The sequence below is a fragment of the Molossus molossus genome, unplaced genomic scaffold (genome assembly GCF_014108415.1).
Source record: "Molossus molossus isolate mMolMol1 unplaced genomic scaffold, mMolMol1.p scaffold_m16_p_7, whole genome shotgun sequence".
Classification (NCBI taxonomy): domain Eukaryota; kingdom Metazoa; phylum Chordata; class Mammalia; order Chiroptera; family Molossidae; genus Molossus; species Molossus molossus.
This window is the reverse complement of record NW_023425401.1, coordinates 94133181-94147429: the sequence shown is the minus strand read 5'-3', so window position 1 is coordinate 94147429 and position 14249 is coordinate 94133181. Positions and strand designations below refer to the sequence as shown.

At 40.0% G+C, this 14249-nt stretch overlaps 1 long non-coding RNA gene across 1 annotated transcript in view; it reads right to left on the bottom strand.

The window, feature by feature from the left end:
- Positions 1-5726: 5726 nt before the first annotated feature.
- Positions 5727-14249, bottom strand: part of LOC118619589 — a 33881-nt gene continuing 25358 nt past the window's right edge. The window contains exons 2-3 of the long non-coding RNA XR_004957303.1: positions 9796-9919; positions 5727-6725 (exon numbers count right to left, since the gene is read on the bottom strand). This is a non-coding gene — a long non-coding RNA (uncharacterized LOC118619589). The remainder of the gene's footprint in view (positions 6726-9795; positions 9920-14249) is intronic.

Genomic DNA, 14249 nt, shown 5'->3' with positions numbered 1-14249 from the left:
ACACACACACACACACACAAAGACAGAGAGAGAGCGAGAGAGTGAGAGAGAGAGAGAGAGAGAGAGAGATGGGGATCGAACCTGCAACCCAGGTACACGCCCTTGACCAGAAATCAAACCCATCAAACCCGCAACCCTTTGGTGCACAGGCTGACACTCTAATCACTAAGCAACACTGGCCAGGGCAGAGTTAGGCATTTTTTAAAAATTAGGAATTGCATTTTAAAATTAGTATTTTTAAAATAATTATGTAAAATATTTACATGATTCCAAAGAAAAATCTATAACACAAGGTAAATTCAAAGAAGTCTGGTTTCTATCACCATCCCTTCCACTTCTTTCCTTTCCACCTTTTATAGGTAATTATTTGTAATGTATATCCTTCCATTGTTTGTTCTTTAATATAAGCAAATATATATACACATATGTGAGAATATCTATATATGCGCATGTATATAAATGCATAGTTATATCTATTCTTACATAAATGATAGCATCCTGGACTACTTTTCTCCCCATTGCTTTTTCACTTGCCATATATCCTAGAGATCAACCCATGTAAGTGTATCTAAAGATTCTTAATTCTACTGTATAACTGCGCAGAACTCTACTGTGTGGCTCTACCGTACTTCATTCAAACAGTCCTCTATTAATAGATATGTGGTTGTTTCTAGTCTGTTGTGGTTATAGTTTCTATCCTATGGTTTTGTATTGTATTTATATAGTCTTAAGTCTTAAATATAAATAGACCTTTACTGTGTGGAACTATACAAGAAGAGCCCAACTTATCAAACCAAATAGCAGGGAGGCTATCAGAGACTACTAGGGTCGTGTCCAAAGAATCCAGTAGCCAATTTGAAGATGCCACCACAGGCCAATTGGGATAATGTCAATATTAATAAGAATAATGAACAAGATGTATTAAATTACAATGTGTCAATGAATGAGTGCAAAGGATAATTTAAAAACAAAAATGAGCCCTGGCCAGTTTGGCTTAGCGGTTAGAGCGTCGGCCTGCGGTCCGGAGAGACCCGGGTTCGGTTCCCGCTAAGGGCACGTACTTCGGTTGCAGTTTGTCCCCGGCCCTGGTTGGTCGTGCGGGTGGCAGCCACTCGATGTGTCCCTTCACGTCGATGTTTCTCTCTCTCTCTCCCTTCCTCTCTCTCCCTCCCACTCTATCTGTACAAAAAAAGGAAAAATATCCTCGGGGGAGGATAAAAAAAATAAAATAAATAAAAATAAAAATAAATAAAAACAAAAATGAAAGCAAAATAACAAAATACCTATTTGGCCACCCTTGGCACACGCCAGAAAATCAATTCAAGGAACAACAGGATTGACATGTCACTGTTTTGCATTCCTTAATAGACTAATAAATCTAGGCAACACCATAAAAGAAGAGATTATTATACATTACGTACCACCCAATGACAAAACTCACCACTACCTGTGAAGCAGTCTTGCAAAAAGAAATAAATCAGAATATGATAAAGCCAACAGATGGTTTTAAGAAACACAGAAGACAGAAGAACATGTTAAACTATACCCTGGGAATACAGTGAGAAAAATCCAGGTGGTGGAAAGTTCTACTGGACAAACAACTTGGTTTTTTTCCAACAAATATAAATATATAAATATATATATAAATTTATGTATATTATCTATCTATCTATATTACAGTGAAAACCCATATATATTTAAAAAGATTTAACAGACATACCAACCAAACTCAGTACTGTATGTGAACCTTATTTGGATTCTGCTTCAAACTATAAATATAAATTATAGCATTTGTGAGATCATTGAAAATTTGAACATAGACTATTTCATATTATTAAGTATTACTATTAATTAGTTTAGCTATGATAATAATAATGGTTATGTTTTTAAAAGTCCTTATCTTTTAGAGATCCACACTGAAATATTTATGGATGAGATGATACGATTTCTGGAATTTAAGATAAAATGAGTGGGGAAGAGGAAAATGGTATTGATGGGTTGGCCATCATGGGTTGATGGGTACATGGGTTCATCATGCTCCCTGTCTACTTTTATCTAGGGTTTATATTTTCTGTAATAAAATATTAATATGTATTTTATACATAATGAGTATGTGTGTGTGTAAACACTATAAGGAAATACAACAAAATGTTAATGGTGATTATCTCTGGGTGATAGAATTATGGGTGATTGTGTGATTTTTATTTTCTTGTTCTTATTCTATTATATATTTTTTATACTGCATATATATTCCTTTTTTTTTTTTTTGGAAGGACCTATTTTGAACTAAGGAGTCCTCAAAACATTCCAGGGTCGCCTGAGAGTCCACTTTTTTTTTTTTTTAAGTTTAAAAACATTTTTTTTTCCCATCCCCTCACCCCGTCCCACTTGGTAATCATTTGCTTGTTCTCTATATCTATGAGTCTGTTTCTGTTTTATTTTGTTTATTCATGTATTTGGTGTTTTATGTTTTTTTTCTAGATCCCACATATGAGTGAAATCATATTCTTTATAATCAAGAAAAAGTTATCTAAAAAATATTTTAGCTTTTAATACCATTTTCACAATTCAACTAGAATTCACTTCTGACACAGTGAATAAAATTAATTTGTATGCTTTAAATATAATTGGGCAAGGCAAGTTATTTAATATTTAATTATATTTAGTTTTGAGTAGGTATAGATACCAGTTCATGAAACTGTAACTCTAAAGCAAAGTTTGAGGTTTGGAAATTCTGTCATTTAGTGTAATAGAATAATCTTAAAATTATAGCTCAGGAGTAAACAGTTAATTTTTTCCTCCTCCTTACATAACACAAAAACAACCGATCCAGTTTGGCATAAACTTTCTCCTCCAAAGTCACCTTTGTGCTGAAATTCAGCACCTCAGGTTTCAGTCAAATAACTTGTAGTTGAGACAAGGTTTCTTCATACAATTTTCTTGTAATTTTACTACAATGTTAGTTCCTGGCAAGTTGAGAGAGTCCTTTTTTCATAGTCAAGTGAGTCTGGTGAGTGTTTCTGTCTCTTACTTTCTAATATGCGGAGAGAACAAGGGGTTGAAAGCATTTCTTTCTTATCGCTGGAATAAACAAAAGGCCATGACAGTAGGTGCAACTACGGAAAAAGGTAGTTAATGGGTATTTTTAGCATATTAATAGTTAATTATTGCAGGGTTTATCATCCATTTATGAGAAAATTAATCCTTTAAGGTCAGTAAACATTTTAAACCAAGTTACAAAAACAAGTATGTTTTATACTTACATATAGACATGAAATATATCATCATCTGAATCTTATTTAATTAGACAACAGTCCCTTCATTTATTTTGAAATAAAGACATTTCATTTATCCAATTTTCCTTCTTTGTTCACATGTAATTTTTTCCTAAAGAAATCATAGCCAGCTCGTGTTATGAAATATATTAACAGATTATCATGGGATTGAGCAAAAAAGAAAAGAAAAAGAGAAAGAACTCATGGACACGGACAACAGTGTGGTGATTGTGGGAGTGAGGGTGGGGGAGGTTGGAGCTGGAAGAGGGTACAGGGGAGATAAATGGTGATGGAAAAAGAAAATAAAATAAGATAAACATTTTGTTCTGAATGTAGACTTTAAAAGAAAGTCATTGGTAAATGTAGTTATTCATTTGGAAGTGAAATTTTCTGATTTAAAAAATGGTTAAAGGCAGATAATGTCTATTTGGGCCCATTTGTGCATTTGAGGTTCCACGGATTGTTATATGCTTCATATAAATTCAATCTGCATTTGCAACTATATGCCAAGCTTTGTGCTAAGTATTTTTATATACAATCTCAGTTATTTATTATAAACAATAACCCTGTGAAAATTATTTTGGAGAGAGGTTAAGTTGCTTATTCAAGGTCACACAATAATCCAGTTGATTGCAAATACTGTCGCAAATACTTTTTAAAAATATGTTTTTATTGATTTTTAGAGAGGAAGGGAGAGAGAGAGAGAGAGAGAAATATCAATTGGCTGCCTCCTGCATGCCCCACACTGGGGACTGGGCCCACAACCCGGGCATATGCCATGACCAGGAATCGAACCAGTGACCTCTTGGTGCATGGGACCACACTCAATCCACTGAGCCACACTAGCCAAGCTGTGTCACCGCTTTTAAGTTTATGAACACTAGTGATGGACAGCGTTTGTAGCAGTCCTTGGTGCCTAACAAATGGCACTAGAAAGTACATGCAGTCAGTTCAAAGACTGGTAGTCATCTGTCTTGTTGCAAAATTAGGGTTCCCTGCCTCCCTGGAACACGGGGAGAGGTACAGGAAGTGCAGAGTGCTTCGTATCACAGCAAGCACGGTACCAGCTGAGACAGAGCCTGGCACATGTAGAAACCGACCAAGAGGCATCCAGGAGAAGGGACAGGGCAATCTGTTCTTCACTGCAGCGAAGCAGAGCTAGCTTTCTGCCTCGATCTTTTAACAAAGTTAACAAGTCCAGACATCTTTAAGCCTTGGAATAAACAGTATTTCGATTTGGTGACCAGCAAACTAAAAGTCAACCTGAGAAAGTTGATTCTTGACATATTTCCACCAAGGGTCACTTGTTTCATCCCAAAGGACTCAAAGCTAAGAATTAAAAACCCCAACTTCAGTAAATTATATGTTTGAAATACTGAGAGTTCTAATTAGACGTACATCCCAAATGCCAGTAGAACCCACTCTATCCATTTACTCATAACTTCATGAAAAGCTGTTTGTTTGGGATGTGGTTTTTAAAAACCAATTTACCTTCAGGCTGAGTTAAAGAATGGAACATGTGAGAAAAGAATTTTCCAGCTTTTGTTGACTCAGTGATGAAAAGGAAAAATATGTTTATAAGAATTTGGCTGCTTGGTAACTCAAAAATAATTGATCTAAAAACTTGAAATTTCACATGTGAAATGCTAAGTGCAACTATAAATTTCAAATGTAATTTTCCAATGCATACCCTTGTTCTAGCTTCTAATATTATAGCTGGGCATCAACTAGGCATCAAATTAACTATTCCTATAACACTATGCTAGAAGCTAACTACTGGAATATTTTATTTGTGGAGACCTAAATAACAGTTACACAATACATTGGAAGTAGACTTTAACTAAAGGATCTTAAAAATAAATAGGACAACAAAAATAAAACATGAGTAACTCTCCTGTCACCATCAAAACAAATGTTTCCAAGGACCTGACGCCAAGAAAACAGAAATCCATAAACACAAAGGCCAAGATAATCAGTGGACTCTACCAAGTCTCTATACGTGACAAAACAAAACTCTAAAAACCAAACCAAACAAAAAACCTGCTTTGAAGGAAAGAAAGCAGAAGAACGTTGACCTTTTTTGCCTCTCCACCTACGACGGAAATCCCAGCTTGCAGCTGATTTTAAAATTACCTTGTTTCCAAAATGTATGGGAGATGGATGTCTTTAAAAAAAAAGAAAAAACAGTAGGTGTGATTGCATCGATCATGTCCATATTAGCTTAAGTCAGTAATTACTGAGGGAAGAGTAATCTAGTTCACTCATTTTAATAACCAATTCCTTCTCAGATTTACCACAGAGCTAACTCAACTTAATTATTAAGGCACAATAACACTAGATTGAACAATTTTTCAATCCCAGAATGTTTATTATGGAGAGAAAGCTGGGACAATTATGTTCTTCATTTCTCCTTTTCTGTCCTCTGTTCTTGTTTATATATAAGGTATTGAATTTAACTTGTTTTCTTCTCGATGGTTTACATCTTGTCTTCTTTTAGAAAAATGTAAACTAGGTTTTACACAGCTGCAGGGTAAGTATTGGTGGCTTGTTCCCATGAGTAACAAATCACAGTCCCCAGAGCCCAGACTGCTGATCTAGAGAAGAACTGGCCACGTCTGGCTGCCCCCACTAACCTGCATACACAACTACCCCATGATCTAGACTCCACCGTGCCCCCCCAAGCACTTCCGTGGGTGCCCAACCTACGCAACCTCTCCTAGAATCCACGCACACAGCATTGCTTTTCATTTGGATGCAATATTGCTAAAGAGCAAGGTCACTTGAAAGGAAGCTGAACTTGGAGTCAGAACCCAAGTGCGAGTTCCACCTCTTCAGGGCACAAGTTACAGGCAGTTTAGTGCCATGGGTAGGCGTGTGCCTGCTAAAGCCACTCTCGCTGTGTGACTCTGGGCAAGTTATTTAAATCTTGTGCCTCAGTTTTCTCATTTGAAAAAAGATGATGATATCAGTAACGACCTCATAAAATTGTTGTGAAGATTAAATGTCTTAATAAGACTTAGAGGAGAGCCTCAGGTATCCGAAGCACTCAATAAATGATAGCAATTATTATTACTAGCTGCATGACCTTGGGGAACTCATCTAACCTCTAGGAGACCATTTCCTCTTCTGCACAAAAAAGGATCACAGCTTCACATGGTCTTTATGAAGACCGAATTAACTCATACAATGGAATGTGGCAGTCATTTTAAAAACATAATCAAGTATTAGACAACTCTTTCAACCAAGTAGAATTGGTTCCCTTCTGCTCTATGCTTCTATAATACTTAAAACATCCACATCCACACGTAATACACACACGTGCGTGCACACACACACACCCTGCTGTAGCACTGGTCACAGTGTAGCACGAGAATTTGCTTACCTGTCCATCTCCCCCACTAACGGCGCATCCTCTGATTCAACTCTGCGCCCTCAGCACGTTGGACATACCTGGTACAGGACAGGTACTCAATAAATATTTGTTTAAATAAATGTTATCCAAATGACTGAGCAGGAATTCTCAAGGCTTTTGCCAAGAATGATGGATGATCAGTTTCTGCCAAGTGTCCTCAGCAGACCACCCAAAATGTGCTTGTTTTTCCTCAGCCACAACCTATTGAGATTCTGTCATTTCTAATGCAGCTTGTGTGGTTGCATCCACTCATTACTTTTACTTAATAAATAATTATTGAGCACATAGTGTGTGCCAGGTCCTATGCAGGGCTCCACATAGTGTCCCACATGAGGCAAATGCTCAGCCTAGTTTAATTCCTGCATACTGTATTGGAAGGGCCTATTTACTATAGAATCATTTACAACTGGAGATAATAAACTTGTTGGTTTGAGGACTTCAAGCAGAATCTCAGAGTGGGAACAAAGTGGTGTTTTAGAAGTGGGAGCACAGAATAATCAAGGTCAGGGATCTGACTGCCTAAGTTCAAATTCTTGCTGTTTTTGACATAGTATAAGACCGTGGGCAAGTTACTTAACTTCTTTAAACCTCACTTTTCTCATCTGTAAGATGGAGCTAGTAGGATTGATGTATTAAAAAGAGCAACTCACAGCCCTGGCCGGTTTTCTCAGTGGTTAGAGTGTTGGCCTGCGGACCAGAGAATCCTGGGTTTGGTTCCTGCTAAGGGCACGTACTTTGGTTGCAGTTTGTCCCCAGTCCCGGTTGGGGTCGTGCGGGCGGCAACCACTCGATGTGTCTCTCTCACATGGATGTTTCTCTCTCTCTCTTCCTCCCTCTCTCCCTCCCGCTCTCTCTGAAGATAAATGCAAAAATGTCCTCAGGTGAGAATAAAAAAGAATAGCAACCCACATTAATTGCTTTTTATAGTACCTACCAACTAATAAGCACTCAAATGTGCTTGCTATTGTGATTAACAAAATCCAATACTCCAGTGTTTGAATTTCCATCACAAATATATTCAGTGAGTGGGGCATGAAAGCCCAGCTTCTGCTTGAATACCACCAGGGTCGGGGAACTTACTACCTATAGGAGTTGCCCACTTGATTGCTGGGAAAATCTAATTGTGGCGCATCCTAGTGGGTTGTAATATACATACTTACATCTTTCACTCATGGGTCCTTGATCTGTCATTTGGGATTACCCAGAGGAAATCGAATCTCTCCTCTGCAGGATAGCCCTAGCTATCATCCTCCTCCTCACACACCCACTCACAACCTTTAATCATTTCTGATAGGACCCCGATTACCAGAGCCCTTATTATCCTTTCTTGAAAAAATCTTTTGTTTGTCAATGCCTCTCGTAAAGGCTGAAGATCAGAATTCGTAAAGCGGAAGGAATGTGAGTTCTAAAGGACTAGTTTCCCACTTGAATGCTATCCTTCTATTAATAAAACAAGAGATTGATTATTTTGTAAGTTTCATCACGCTGTGTTGATTCATCATCTATTTAAAATGAGCAGAAGATAAACCTTCCCACGTGAGCAATTGTAGGCCATCTCATCGTCTACCTGTACCTGTATAATTGAATTTTGGGAACGTTGAGTACTTTACATTTGTCCCCATGGACTTTATATTGTGAAATGTGATTCATTATGACGTTTCCCCAGGATGTTCGGGAGAGAGGAGCCCTGGTTGCATCATCCAACTTGTTTGTTATTCTTTCTAGCTGTGTGTCACGTCTCGATCCGTTCAGCATCAATGCTATCTATCATCTTCGTCATCAGTAAAACAGTGAGAGCGACAGGGCTGCAAACTACAGTAGGACGGACCCCTAGAAATCGAGATGTGCACCAGCCTCTTAAAAATTTTAAAAAGGCCCTGGCCGGTTTGGCTCAGTGGTAAGAGCGTCAGCCTGAGGTCCAGAGTGACCCGGGTTCGGTTCCCGCTAAGGGCATGTACTTCGGTTGCAGTTTGTCCCCGGCCCTGGTTGGGCGTGCGGTTGGCGGCCACTCGATGTGTCCCTTTCACGTCGATGTTTCTCTCTCTCTCTTCCTCTCTGTCCCTCCCGCTCTATCTGAATAAAAAATGGAAAAATGTCCTCAGGTGAGGATAAAAAAAAAATTTTTTTTAAGGCATCATTTACTTAATCAATGAATGTTTATTGAGTGCCTACCATGTACCAAGTGCTAAGCATAGAGGGGTAAAAAAAAAAAAATCCCTGCCCTTATAAAGTTTACATACTAGCAGGGGAGATAAAGAATAAACAAATAAGAAGATAAATACATAATGCTCAGGTATTTTTAATGAAAAACGCCAGCAGGTGGGGGGTAGAGCAGGTTAACTGTGGGCGTGGAGCGAGGGGCTGCCCATAAACAGCACGGATAACACGGAGCTGTTTTGAAATCCGATTGCTCTGCTCATGACCTGCTCCAGCCCAACAGGTGTCCCAGCGTGGGCACCAAGTCTCTCTGATTCCTCAAACCCACTTTTCTCTATGTGTAGTCCTATTGGGGAAACAGCGAGAGAGTAATGGTGACGAATTTAAATAGTCATGGAATAAAAAAGAAAATTTGAAAGGACATAATTTCTTAAGAGGCTTCACAACATTTCTTTACACCCACAGGGTATTCAAACATTGTGAGACCAGCTAGGCTAGCAGGGAAGCCAGTCACCTCCTGATGAAGACTCGAGAGAGAGAGATTTAAAAGTATTGCTCCAGCCCTGGCTGGTTTGGCTGAGCAGTTAGAGCGTCAGCCTGCGGACCGGAGAGTCCTGGGTTCGGTTCCTGCTAATGGCACGTACCTCGGTTCGGTTCCTGCTAAGGGCACGTACCTCGGTTGCAGTTTGTCCCTGGCCCTCTTTGGGGTCGTGTGGGTGGCAACCAGTCGATGTGTCTCTTTCACGTCAATGTTTCTCTCTCTCTCTCTCTCTCTTCCCCTCTCTCTCCCTCCTGCTCTATCTGACAACCACATTTTCTTTATTCAATCATCTATTTGTTCAGCAAAAATGTTCTTAGGTGAGGATAAAAAAAAATGTATTGCTCTACAAATATAGTATATTGTTGAAGACTACATAATAGAGGGAAAAAAAGAGAAAAGCTAACTCTTACCTTGTTCCAATCCCCATGATCTCAAGTATGGAGTGGGTTATGAATCCAGTCGTTGGTGGAAAGTCAGGAGGATCGAGTGCTGGGGTGACCCCAAACACAGCTCAGAGAGTCTGGATGCTGAACTCTGGAAGAGAAGCCCATAAGGGACGGGCTTAAAATCGACTTCTATTAGCTACTCTCTGCTCATGATTCTTAAGGTAGTAAGTTCTTCTAAATAGTTTTAGATAACCTTCAAATCCTTTTCATGTCAGAGGGACTTAATAAATCTTTGTTTAATAAAATCCTAATTGCACCCTCTGACTAGGAATTTATTTTATGTTCTCACAATGAGACTTTTTTTCAATTACAGTTGACATTCAATATTATTTTATATTAGTTTCAGGAGTACATCATAGTGGTTAAACATTTATATAATTTACAAAGTGATCCCCCCAATACTTCTAGTACCCCCTGGGAATCATACATTGTTATTACAGTATTATAGAGTATATTCCCTATGCTGTACTTCACCTCCCCATGACTATTTTGTAATTGCCAATTTGTACTTCTTAGTTCCTCACCTTTTTCATCCAGCTCCCCCCAACATCCCTCCCTCTGGCAACCACCAGTCTGTTCTCTACATCTATGAGTCTGTTTCTGTTTTGTTTATTTTGGTTTTTAGATTCCACATATAACTGAAATCATATGGCATTTGTCTTTCTATGTCTGACTTATTTCACTTAGTATAACACTCCCTAGGTCCATCCATGTCATTGCAAATTGTAAGATTTCATTCTTTTTTTACAGCTCAGTAATATTCCTTTGTATATATGTACCACATCTTCTTTATTCAACCGTCTATTAATGGGCACTTAGGTTGCTTTCATATCTTGACAGTTTAACATTTATATTCACTCACCTTCATTGAGTATCTATTTTGTACCAAATACTTTGACGGTGCTTGGAATGCAAAGGTGAAGAGGAAAAATATGGTCCCTGCTTACAGGAACCTTATAGTAGCCAGAAAAAGCGGCTCTGAGAAAGCGGTGTGTTATGAAGAGGAATGTACCCAGAGCTCTAAGAGGGCCACCTAACCCAGACTTTGGGAGAATGGGAAGTTAGTGTCTTCCACACGAAGATTTACAAGGTGTGAAGGAGTCCATCCAATGATGAGGTGAGGCAGGTCTCTTTCAGTGGGTGCAAGTTTCGGAGGTGACAGAGATGCCTGTGCATCTGAGCCCTGCAAATCGTTCTGCACAGCTGACACAAAGCGGTCAGAAGTGAGCCCGGAAGGTGTGTGGGACCCAATTTTTCATAACCTTACCAGCCATGTCGCAGAGAAGGGAGAGTCTACTGGCATTTTTGATTGCTTGAATGTTTGAGTTTTAAAGTGAAGGAAGTCAAGACTGCAGCTCAGATTTTTGACTTGAACAACTAGGTGGACCATGCTATCCCTCACCAAGACAGTGAAAATACACATACAACATAGAGGAGATTTGAGGGAGAAGGGGATAAGTTCAGTCGTGGTCATGTTTGTTTAGTTCCTGGGAACATTCGCAGGGTAGCAGTAGGCAGTTTGATCTAGAATTCTGAGGATATAGGTTTAGGAATCACTAGTACATGACAGGCAACAACAGAACCCACAGGGACCAGAGAGACCCTGGGTGAACGTTGATAAAGAGACAGGGGACCAGGAGAGAACCCAGAGGGACACCACAGCTCAAAGATGGGCAGAGAAATGATCCCTGAAAACAAGAGTGAGAAGGCAGCCAGAGGGATAGGAAAGAAACAAGCCGCGTGAAGGACCACAGAGGACGAGCACGTGCCAAGTAGATGGTGGTCAACAAAGGCAGGTGCTGTGAGGAAGAACTCGGGTAAGAAAAAAACTGGGAAGTATCCATGGGGTGAGCATCAAGAAGATATTTGACCTGATGGGCAGAAGCAGGGTCAGTGGAGGCAGGAGCCAGGTCACAGTGAGTTGAACAAATGGAACCAATGAATGTAGACAACTGTTTTTAAAAGTTTGCCTTCAGCCCTGGCTAGTTTGGCTCAGCAGTTAGAGTGTCGGCCCGCGGACCAAAGAGTCACAAGTTCGATTCCGGTCAAAGGCATGTACCTTGGTTGTGGTTCGGTCCTCAGTCCTGGTTGGGGTCATGGGTGAGGCAGCCAATTGATGTGTCTCTCTCACATTGATGTTTCTCTCTCTCCCTCTCTTTCTCTCTCTCTCTCTCTCTCTCCCTCCCCCTCCCCCCTCCCTCTCCCTCCCTCTCTTTCTCACTGTCTCCCTGCCAACTCTGGAGATAAATGGAGGAATGTCCTCAGGTGAGGATTAAAAAAAAAGTTTGCCTTCAAAGTGGAAGATAGAGCCCTGGATTTTTTTCCCAAAATGGAAAATGGGACCACCATAAGGCTCCCTCACCATCTTTACATTAGCTTAATTGACTACATGGCAATGCTCTGGGTGGGCGTGGCCTGTCGGGCAGACAGGTGTCTACAACCAGTGTTGGATGTAGCTAAACCTGTAGAGTACACCAGGTCTGCCTTTCTTGCTCTCCTCCTGAGTCTTCTTCTGCACTCATCCCTTCACTAGATCTCCACGGTCCTGGGCTGGAGGCCCATGTGGGGCATGAATGTACTCCTGAGCAGCCCACCAAAGAAATGATCTTCACAGGTAAAATCTGGTCAGAAACAATTGTCACACTGACATTATCACTCACGTATTGCCATAGCTCATGCACTGGGACAGTCAGAGGGAGGGAGGAGGAGCTGGGTTCCTTGGAGTCTGGAACAGGCAGCTGGCGCCACAGCTGGTCAGGCACCTATCCAGTCAGGGATCCTATCTGAGAGCAAAATCCAGAAGACAAAATCAATGGGTCAGGGGTAAAACCGATGACCACGACTCCAAGCAATGCTGAAGGTCAGTCCTAAGGAGTGAAGGTGAGCCAAGACATAACGGACGGACACTGCAAGGGGTCTGGACCAGGGGCAGTCCAAGCACAGGGTCCAAGAACTAGAAATGGCTGAAGCTGTTACGTATACACAGAGGTCAGGTGCAATTATGCTGGACAGGTGTGCATACTCCCACCAGTTGTTACCCTGAATCCCTCCACTGTGCTGTTTTAGTTCTCATGCCTTCATGATACAAAGTAAAAATTCTAGCATTCACAACAATTCCCAAAACCTTATGTTCACCACCCCCCTCCTGCCATCATAACCCCGTGTTCCAAGGGGACAGCAAAGCTCTAGCCTGGGGAGCACTGATGGGGAGCAGAGAAGTACCGGGGGTACAGAATTTGCAAAGGTTGCAGTGATAGCCATCTCAAGCCTGAGAACCAGGAGTTGAAGTAAAAGGCCTGAGGTTTTCGGACACCCTAAATCAATAATAAAACTAGCTGCATGGCTTGGTTAGTTGAAACATTATTTCTAACTTGTAATCATTCCAGGATATTGATGTTCTCTAAAATGCACACTGTGACTGAACTGAAAGGCTTGACTGTCTTCAGTTTGTGATTAGAGCACAAAAAGAAGATAAAGAATAGGGGTAAACATCATAGATAAATACAGTATTTTTGCCTTGTGCATAGACTAGCTAGGCTGCACAGAGTTTACAACTGAAGATTTTTTCCCCCCATTTCACTCAAGTCAATAATCATTTACCCACTGGATAGTGCTTAAAGTGGAGTTTTCATCTAATTCTCATTTCACGAGACTGAAAAGAAAAAACTAAATAATAACACCTCGTTTGTGTATAGTGCTTGTCTTTCAAAGAAAACAGCATAACCCATTTAATACTATCTAATACAGTAACAGCACTTTTATAATGTAAATACTAGTAAGGGCTATTATCATTTTACAAATCATTCATGAAAGAAACTGAGGCATGTGGGAATAAAATAACAGGTTTAATGTAACTTTCTTTCAGAGGTGCAATAGCGATTTGTTTGTTTTTTTAATTCATCTTTATTGTTGAATGTATTACAGATGTTCCCCCTTTTTTCCCCATTGACCCCCTCCTCCCCAATTCCACCCCACTCCTGCCTTCCCCACACTATTGTTGGTGTCCATTGGCTATACATATATGCATAGAAGCTCTTTGGTTTATCTCATCCCGCCCTCCCTCCCTCCTTCCCTTTGAGGTTCATCAGTCTAACAACAAATTTGTACTTCTTAATTCCTTCATCTTTTTCACCCATCCCTCCAGCCCCCACCCATCTGGCAAGCAACAAAAAGTTCTCTGTATCTATGAGTCTGTTTCTGTTCTGCTTGCTAATTTTGTTTGTAGATTCTATTGTTGATAGATATGTATTTATTGCCATTTTATTGTTCATATTTTTGTTCTTCTCCTTCAAGAAGACCCTTCAACATTTCATATAATACTGGTTTAGTGGTGATGAACTCCTTTAGCTTTTTCTTGTCTGGGAAACTCTTGATATGTCCATCAATTCTAAATGATATCTTTGCAGAATAGAGTAATC